This window comes from Chlamydotis macqueenii, chromosome 14 (assembly GCF_036417535.1).
Source record: "Chlamydotis macqueenii isolate bChlMac1 chromosome 14, bChlMac1.mat, whole genome shotgun sequence".
NCBI lineage: Eukaryota > Metazoa > Chordata > Aves > Otidiformes > Otididae > Chlamydotis > Chlamydotis macqueenii.
Window position 1 is genome coordinate 19,538,444 of NC_141569.1, and position 7,595 is coordinate 19,546,038.

A 7,595-nucleotide genomic window follows, 5' to 3' on the forward strand; every position below is an offset into this window, starting at 1 on the left:
AGTTCTCTTTTCCTGCTTCCCGTTAACCAGTTTGGTATGAAATAGGGAACTGCTTTCTGACATCCTTTAAACACCCCGTTCTCTGTTGGGATGGGACAGGAGCCCTTGCTGTAGGACCAGCACCGGGGTACCAGCTCTTCCTTCTCGCTGCCTGCGCGTGAGAGGGTTTGTGAGCCGGCCACCGCACAGAAAGCGCGGTGAGGCCACGCGGGACGTGTTCGGAACAACTCCGGTGTGCGGGCTCGCGGGGAAAAGAATCACTGCGTGACGTGAGAGAGGATTTCAGTCCGGGAAGGGAGGAACGAGGTGGCTGCGCAGGGAAACCTTGCAGGAGCAGGCAGCGGGGCCGCCAGGGGGCGCGGCGGGGCCGCAGCTGGGCGCAGCTGGATGCGCGGGGCGCAGCTGGATGGGGCGCAGCTGGATGCGCGGGGCGCAGCTGGATGGGGTGCGGGCACTGCTGGGGGATGCGGCGCAGCTGGGACAAGCGGGAGCGGGTGCGGTGGGGGTTTGGCACAGAATGGGGGCAGCACCTCTGGGGGCACAGCTGGAGCTGGGGCACAGCGGGGGCCGGGGCACAGCTGGGGTGGCTGTGGCACAGCTGGCAGCTGCGGGGCGGCTGAGGCCCGTGCAGGTGATGGTGGTGGCAGCTGCAGCATCTGCATCTGGAGCACATCTGGGCAGCAGCAGAGCTGGCAGCTACGGCCCAGCCAGCAGCCGTGCACATCTGGCGGTGCCCCCACCGCCAGGGGCCCGGGGCCCAGGTTACCTCCGCTGGCTCCCGAGGCCGCTGCAGCTGCGCAGGGCTGGGGTTTCTTCCTCCGGGACCACAGGCAGCGTCTGGCTTCTGCTCCTTCGGGCAGCGGCTGAGGTGACTGGGAAGCAGCGGAAGATGGCAGGAAGGCTGTTTCTCATTACGATCATCGCATTCACCCTGATTTCTGTCAAAAACCTGTCACTCTCCCAACCAGCCACGCAGCGGAGTAATGGTGTTTGGCTTTTCTGCAGCCCTGCACATTTCTCTCAGTCCTGGCTCATTTGCCAGGATCCCTTTGGCCTTTCCCAGTCCCCGTTTCCCAGGAGGGAGCACCCCCTCCCAAAGAATGGCACCCGTTCTTTGTTTCTTAATGGGTGACCTTATATATTGCACCGAGCGCTGTTTACTTGTGCTCAGCACTGGTTTAGAGTCAAGAGCTGGTTCCCAGAGGACTCTCCTGGATACACTGACCAAGCGAGGCATCTTCTCCTGTAATTACATTTCTGGGGCAGCAGACATTTTCTGATCCATTTAATATGTGCCCTGTTGCATTTGTTACAAATCAGATACGCAGCAGAAGCCCCATTACCTTAAAAGTACTGCTGTTATCAAGTCCTGACTTAATTAGAGTTTTATCTAAAAATAGATCTGGTTAGCTTGACAGAATCCATTTTTCCTACTCCCCTGCTGCCCGGCGTTGTTTCCTGCTCCACCAAGCCCAGCATTGCCCACTGACACACCAGCTTTTCACCGTCCCGCTCCTCCAAAACGTACCCGATGTTACCGCAAGGAGCCCGGGAGGCTTCTTGGGGCGCAGGGTGCCCGGCTCTGGCTGCTTTTCTCCTTTCAGACTTTGGGGCTGCGGACACCCGGGTAATTCCTAGGGGCAGGGAAGCGGTGCATCGCCCGCTGCTCCTTACCTCTGCACTTTGCCAGAGCTGCTTCTGTTTACCAAACCCACCCAAGGCAAGGCCCGCAGCCGATATCTGCTCAGCATCATCACTTTCCTCTTTCCTCTGATTGTTGTATGGTTTCCACAGCTTTCCTAGCTGCCTCCCCTTCCCTGGAAGCCAAGCCAAGGCAGCTTTCTTCCCACGTGGGAAACTGCTTTCTTAGCCTGAGCGGTGTCCGTCACTGGTGGCTCTGAAAGAAAGATGGAAACGTCCCGTCCGTGTACGGCCCCATCACAGCGCGCATCGCTAGGGCTGGCCCAGCTAGCCCCCATGGCTGGGCATGCCGTGGGTTGCACGTGGCGAGTGCTGAAGGAGGAAAACACCGTGCCTGGGAAGAGCCACTGTCTCTGGATGCATCCCATGCTATTCCCTGCCAGCATCTCCCACCCAAACCCATCCTGGAAGGGCTCACCGCCCAGCAGCCACTTCCAGGGCTGCCCGAGGACCTTCCCAGGGGAGCACCGTGGGCTGTAGTCTGCTTACGCCAAAAGGAGGAAAGAAAAATCTGTTTCTGTCATCAAATATGTGGGAAATAAATTTAAAATCAGTCAGCAAAAGATGAATGTGGCAGAATCAGGGTCACATGCTTTCCAGATGCAGTAAGATGTATTTTCAGGCGTTTGCTGCCCCTTCCTTCTGCGCGCTGGGCAGGGCTGGGTGCCGGGGCGCTCGGGACCCACTGGTGAAGCCGAGGGAGCACAGCTTTGCTGCCTGAGAAGGTTTTTTCCTCCCTCAGTGGGTGTGCAGGAGGGGATGAAGGGCCACCCGGGGACCCCAGCGCGGCAGCTTATTCGGGGACATCGGCTCCACTCATCGCAGCGTTGGATTTTCCGGTCTGGACCCCTGGTAGGAGACCAGAACTGGGGCTTCAGCGTCTGGGGGCTGCTCCAGGAGATACCTCACTGCCCAACATCTCCAGGAATTCCTGATTTTGTCTTTGTCAGCTCAGCCACTTGTGCAAACAGTGTCAGCCGGGCTGGCCGCACAAAGCAAGGTCGGTTATAAGCCGCTCTCCTGGAACCGAGGCGCTTGGAGCTGGCACAAAGAAATCTCTGTCTCTCCCCTTCGCTGGCATCCTGGCAATTAACCCAGAAAATCGCAGCTCGCCCTTCTCTTGGGTGCCGAGTGCGGGGCTGCGTGGTGCGCGGGGTCGGCGATCCTGGCCAGGGGGGGTCCGGCTGCGCCGCGGTCCCGGGCCGCATGGGGAAATGGAGCGGCCGGTGTCCGACTGGGAAGTAGGAAAGGAACGGGGACCTTGCCTGCTTCCAGAAGAAGTGAGGAAAATCATCTGGGTTTTTACACTGAATTATTTTTTAAGACAGGTATGTGCAGAAAACAGCAAAATTAGGAGTCACCTTGGCTCAAACGTGGGCAACCTGACCTAAACGTTGACAAGGGCTGCGGGAAGGGCTTGGTGAGCCGGACGATGTGCGGGCCAGGGCTGAGTACGATCCTGAGTACTCCACGGGGCTGTCAGGATAAAATACAATCACTGCCTGTCCAGACCAGGCCGGCGGACTCGCACGGGGAAGTACTCTTGAATAATTAAGAAATGTTCTCTACTCAATTTGCCGCTGTACTTCCTACAGATCAAATTACTGAAAGAGAAATTAAATTTCAAAGTCATTTTAAAAGTCTCCGGGTTTGTTCTTTTGAATTTTTTTTTCTTGTTTCATTTTTTACTATGTAAAGTCACATAATAATGCTAATAAACGCATAAGGAGCAAGAAAATTAATGATACAAAAACGAAGGCAGTGGGAAAGAATGTAAGTCATGCTTAAACAGTGTTGTAGAAAATACAGTTCCCTCAAGTCCAACCCACAAGGAAACAAATATTTAATTGTACAGTAAATAACACATTTTTATTTTAAGAGAGGCCTGTTTTGAACCGTCTCTCAAAGCCAAGCGAAGATAAACAGGCGTGCAACCGGGCTCGCACAGAGCCCACACCCCCCCGCATCCCGCCACGGGGAGGGGAAAGCAAAGAAACCCAAACTGGGGAGGAACGAACAGGGCCAGACCCCTTAACTGGGAATTGTTAGTGGTTCCAGACAGACAGCTTTTAGGGAAAGAGACCGCTGCTCTCCCAGGAACTCGAGCGAGAAGCCACAGAGACCGGATGATCGGAAAGGAGAGCGTTGCAGGGGGACGGGCATCGCGGTGCCCACCCCGGGAAGCCGACCCTTGGCGGGGCTGCTGTGCCCTGCGCGCCCTGGCAGTGGGCGACAGATGAGCCCTCCAGTCGCTTCACGATTTTAATAGCAAACGGAATGGCTCCCAGTCGTCAGTATCTGATCTGCGTGCTCCAAGGGCATGTCCTCGGCAGACGCTGCCGCGAAGTAAACACGCTGCGGCGACGGGGTTTTCTGCGGCAAGGTGAACGCGAGGAGGTGGATCTGCTGACTGCGCCCCGGCCCGACGGCTGCGATGGCTGCGGTGTACTGTGCAGCGTGGGGACACCTCACGCCGTGACCTTGAACAGATTAAATACATGCCCGGAAAAATAATTGAGTTGATGAGGATAATTTTATTCTCCTGCTCCCGCAGCTGCACGCCTCACGCGCAGCTTTGGTCCCCTTGTCCCCCAGAAGCACGGTGAGGCCAGCGCACCGGCCCGTGGGGACAGGCAGGTTTCCTGGCTGGGCGATGCGATTATGTGCTGGCACGGGAAAAGCAGGTAAAGCGAGGCGCCGGGATCCGGCCGCGCCTTCACTGCGGGCATTGCAGAAATGGCACTGACAGCACTTAGTGCTCTCCTTGGAGAGCTCTGGGGTACCGAGAAACGTAACGCTGCAGAGCCATGGGCACAGGGACTTTACTGACCTCCACACCTCCCCGCAGCCGGTTTAACACAATCTGGTATTTGCCGACTCGCTCCCAGTGCCACGCTGCGGTGCCCCCTCCCCACCCACCACGAGACCCCGGGTACCGAGGTACTGAGAGGAAAAGCCCAGCTTCAGCCTCTGATCCTCTCGGCTCGGAAGAAGCTGCCTCCCTGGAGTGGAACGAACATCCTTGAATTCCAAGCTGCGGTCCCTCTCCGGCTGCGGGTGGGCTGCGGCCAGAGGGGCAGGGGCTGGAATCCTCCCCGACGGGCAGCTCCTCGTCCTCCTTACATTCACTGACTTAACAAAATGCAAATCTGTTTCCTGGTTCTTCTTCTCTTTTCTTGTAAGCCAGCCTGATGGCAGTGTCTCTGTTCCTCCCCCAGTTCCTCTCAGCCAGCTGGCTCTGGCACCTTGGACACCCCGAGGTCCCCATCCCACGCAGCCGCCCGACCAGGAGAAGAGGGACCCTCCCGCTGGGCTGCCCTTCCCCATCTTCTGCTGAGAGAAGGAGAAGGAAATTTCAGCCCCTGGGACTGCAGGGAAGGGTGCAGACAAAGTGCAGAGCTAAGGGCAGGGGGGATGGCGACGCTGGGGGTCTGCATTTGGCAGAGTCGGGCAGAAGAACCCACCGCGGCCAGCTGCTGTCCCAGCCCCGAGAGCAGAGCCCTTTGTCTGGGTTTCCCAGCAAAGCCGGGATAGTTAGTGGGGATTTCCACAGGACTTGGAGATAACATTAGCTACTTTGGAAGGTATTTTTATCCAGGAAAGGCAGTGGCCATGCTGTAATTGTGAAAATTAAAACAATTTCCACCGAAGCCAACAGTGGGGAGTTGGCGCAAAGCTGGCACCAGGGCAAAAGGAGCCTGTGGGTAAGGGGTGGTCACCCAGCGCGGGGAGAGGAAATCGCCATCCAGTTTCCAGGAGCAGAGGCAGAAAAAGAAGGAACACTGAGGTGTGGGACCACTGAGCAGAACCAGGAGGAAATTAATATTTACATAGGGAGAGTCGGCGCTTACATCCATCTTACGGGTTGTACCAGGGCTAATGCGCAGCAGACATCTCTGGAAACCCTCCAGAAAGGAAACTGGAGTTTGGTTTGGGAACTTCTGGTTCCAATTCCTGGAAACACAGCTTCAGCTCAATTTCACAGTGGTTTGTGACTTTTTTCCAGTGGTTATACAAATTTTGGGAAAACATTCCTCTCCTTGGAATTGTCTTATGATAATATAACCGGCCAGAGGTTTTGTATGGCTTCAAACCACCTCGTAAGGCTCCTGTAAGAAGTCGTCCCCGTCTGCCTCGCGTGGCCCGGCAGCTCGCAGTGATGCTGAGGGATCCTCGGGGACGGTTTATGCACCGTGCGCCCGCAGCGTTATCGCAGCCTGCCTCTGTTCCTTGACGTGCGAAGGGACCGGGCCCGCAGCGCCTGTCGGCTCGGGGTTCGAGCTAGCCATCGCACGCTTTTACACAGCTGGATCCTTTCTCCCGTCTGTGCAAGCCACGCAAAGCTGGGAGTAGCACGGAATGGAGGGAAAACTGAGCCGCAGGGCAGGTGCTGGCCAAGGGAAGGGCTCTGTGTACACGGGACACGAGGAAGAGATTTTTTACGATGTGGGTGGTGAGATGCTGAAGTGGGTCACCCAGAGCAGCTGTGGGTGCCCCATCTCCAGCAGTGTCCAAAGCCAGGCTGGACGGGACTCTGAGTAACCTGATCTGGTGGAAAGTGTCCCAGCTCAGGGCAGGGGGTGGAACAGGATGGTCTGTAAGGTCCTTCTGGGATTCTCTGACTCTGGGCTCCCAGGTGCTCTGGGTGAAGGGCTCACCCTCCCTGGGGTGCTGAGGAGGGAGCCAGCTGGGAGAGGGACCAGCTGCAGGGCATCACTGCTGACGGGACGCAGGGCGGAGTGGGGTTTAAATGCCGCTGCTGGAGCTGGCTGCAGCCCTTGGGGGAACTCTGCAGTACCCCTGGCTGGGGGGCTGTGTGCTGGGACCTGCTGCTGCAGCACCGGGACTCGGCTCCAGCTCCTGTGCAGCCAGAGGCAGGTGGGGTGAGTACTGGAATGGGGCACGTAGGTGTTTAATGCAGGTGGTGGCCAAAAGCCATCCCACCTTGGGTTTGGGCTGGGTGTAGGGGATGTGGCTCTGCTACAGGAGCTCACCTGGGTGAACCTTGCTGGTACATACCCTGGCAGAAGCTGTGGCTCTGATGGCTGGCTCTGCGGTGCTGCGTGGTGTAGAGCAAAACCCTTGTGTGGGATTGAGCCCTTGCAACCCAGGAGGGAGCTGTGGGCTTTGGCTGCTCATGAAAATCACACCCTGCTTGCCCTAGGCTGCTGCCCTGCCTTTCTCTGAAACTGAAAGACCAAAACCTCATAGACTTAAAAGTTGAGGTTTAGAAGTGTCACTTTACATTCAACAATCTTAATTCTGAGCTGTCTCTCTCAGCTATAGGTTCACAGCCTGCCTTGCAAAGCTCGGGGTGTGCATTGTATTTCTGATGCTCTGGCTCGCGTGGCCAGCGTGGTGCTGTCAGACGTCCCGGGAGCCGGCTGCGGCTCTGCCGTGCCTTGGTATCACCAGAGCCCGGCATCCCGCAGGGGCCCCAGCACCCCTCCCATGTCCAGCCTCAAGAAGCTGAAGCAGGCTCCTGCAAGGAGAACCTGCCAAGGAAGGCAGGGCGGTGGGTGTTCTCCAAACCAGGAGGGTTCCGAAGGCTTTGCACAAACAGCAGGAGCTGGGATTTGCTTTTGGGGCTTCATGCAATGCTCGTTTCCTTGCCCAGCTATGCAGCCTGTGGTTTGTCTGGCACAACTGGGTTCTCAGGGCTGCGGCTCCAGCTGAATTCGAAACCTGGACTATGGCTTTCTCCCTTAACTCCACCAGTTCTAAGGGTGTCGCTTACAGAGGAGAGCTAGGGAATGCACGAATTCCTCGGCGTGGATCTGTGTGGTGGTTTTCAAAGGGGATGTGTGGGGTGTGTGTGTGATGGAGAGCGATTGACTTCCAGCCTTTGGTGAGTGCTGGGTATAAAAAGGCATAGGTTACATCTCTGGGTGCCC